Source organism: Triticum aestivum, chromosome 4A (assembly GCF_018294505.1).
Source record: "Triticum aestivum cultivar Chinese Spring chromosome 4A, IWGSC CS RefSeq v2.1, whole genome shotgun sequence".
NCBI lineage: Eukaryota > Viridiplantae > Streptophyta > Magnoliopsida > Poales > Poaceae > Triticum > Triticum aestivum.
The window spans coordinates 647,810,114-647,812,537 of NC_057803.1; positions in this window are offsets into that span (position 1 = coordinate 647,810,114).

Below are 2,424 nucleotides of genomic sequence, written 5' to 3' on the forward strand. Positions count from 1 at the left end.
GCTGCTAGACGCCGGAGCAGACGGAGCGGCTGCGGCGTCTGTCTTCTTTCGTGCTTGCTTACGAGGCGGAGGAGAAGGATTTGGACGCGCCGGAGCAGCCGGGGCGGTGGCGGATCTCTTCCGCCCTTGCTGGCGAGGCAGAGAAGGAGGAGGCTGCTGGCTGCTCAGGAGCGCCGGCGCATGCGGAGAAGGAGGCAGATTGCCGCCACGCGCCGGAAAAGGAGGCGGAGTGCCGCCACGCGTGCCCTGATCGTCACTCGCCGGAGGAGGATGCGGTGGAGGAGGCGGAGTGCCCTGACTCGCCGGAGGAGGAGGAGGAGGCGGAGGCATGCAATTCAGAAGGTTGATGAGCTCCTTCCGCCATAGGCATGGAGTCTTCAGAGCACAACCCAGCCTAGTCTCCCCTTCACCGGTAGGGTGCTCTAGCGGGAGGTCCTCAAATCCCTCCGTTATTTCATCCACCATCACCTTAGCATATCCTTCTGGAATCGGCTGGCAGTGATAAGTTGTGTCGGGTCCACTAGGATAAACTTGGCCAACAGCCGCTTTGACCTTCAAATTCATCCATCGCGCCATAATGTGGCAATTTTGAGAATCCGTGATACCATCCACGGGATAGCTGGCAGGAGCCGTCAATACATGCTCCGGCTGAAGCAGCTCGGTGGAAGCCACGCTGCTTCTCCGTTGAGATGGCGGGGTAGCTTCGGGGGAAGCTTCGGTAGGTCGTTTGCTGCGATCAGCTGCTTCTCGTTCCTCTTCTCGATCCTCTAGCCCCATTACCCTTTCGTGCAGCACCTGCAGTTGGTCCTGCTCCAGTTTCTTCCTCCTCTCGTGGGTTTTGTAACCCCCTGCGTCCGGAAAACCAACCTTCCATGGAATGGAGCCTGGCGTGCCTCGTGTCCGTCCAGGGTGCTCAGGATTCCCAAGGGCCATTGTGAGCTCGTCCTTCTCCCTGTTTGGAAGGAACATCCCTCACTGCGCTGCATCGATATAGTGTCGAAGGTTCTTGACTGGTATTTCCAGTTGCTCGTCCGTCCACTGGCACAACCCTGTTACAGGGTCCAAGGTTCCGCCAGCCCCAAAGAACCAAGTCCGGCAACGGTCTGGCCAGTACATTGTCTCTGGTTCGATCCCTTTTTCAAGCAGATCATGCTCAGCCTTGGACCACTTAGGCCGGGCTTTGAGGTAGCCACCTGACCCCGTGCGATGGTGAAGCTTCTTCTTCGCAGCATTTTTCTTGTTTGTCTCCGACATCTTCTTACTCTTTTCCGATGTCTTGTGGTCCACAAACGCGGGCCAGTGATCTTTGATCTCCTCATATTTGCCGATGAATTCTGGTGTCTTTTTTTTCGACAAAATGGTTCAGCTCTTTCCTCCACCTCCTCATTCGGGTTTCCATCTTCTTAAGATCACAATACTTGATTAATTGCTCTTTAACTGGCTTCTCTGGATCCTCCTCTGGCGGTAGGGTGAAATTTGCCTTCAGCTCAGTCCAAAGATATTCTTTCTGCATATCATTGACATAAGACACGTCAGGGTCTTCCTCTTTAGGCTTATACCATTGCTGGATGCTGATCGGGATCTTTTCCCTAACAAGAACCCCGCACTGAGCAGAAAATGCCTTCCTTGTCCGGATGGGTTCAATCTGTTCGCCGTCGGGCGCGATTTCTATGATCTCAAACTTTTCATCCGAGCTCAACTTTTTCTTCGGGCCTCGTCTCCTTACCGAAGTTGTGCTCGATCCGGAGGGCTAGAAATTATAAGGAAGAAAGACGAGAGTAATTAATATGTGTACATATACCAAAACAATGGAAGCATCAATTAACTAGTCAGCACGGGCTTAACTAATATATATACACCTGGTCGGGCTCGGTTCGGTCACCGGAGCAGTCAGCACGGTCTCCTTCTTATACCTCCATTGTGTCACTGGAGCCATCATGAACATAGTCCTCTTCTTGTACTGGCATTAATGGGCCGAAGCCATCATGAACATAGCCTCTTCTTCACCCAGTTCTTCCAGCTGAACAACGGTGTCGAGGAGAAATGACGCAACTTCATCCCTTCCATTTGCGATTATGTCCCCCAATATCGCTTTTGTTTCTTCGTCTCAGGAGTGCTCCATAGTTTCTGCAAATATTTACAACATGTCAATTATTATTCAGACATGGTATAGATGGATATATATATATATATATATATATATATATATATTAGTGGCAAACGTAGAACTAGCTAGCTAATCACAATAAGGAATCATGTTAGTGGCCTCGACGCTGCTTCTCTAGGGTTTGGGGTCGCCTCGACACAACAACGCTTCAAGGGTCTGGGGTGGCCTCGACGACAACGCTCTTTTAACTTGGTAAATTTGGGTGGCCTCGAGAGAGTTAATTTGTCGGGTAGGGGCGCGACGGGAGGGGGTAGGAT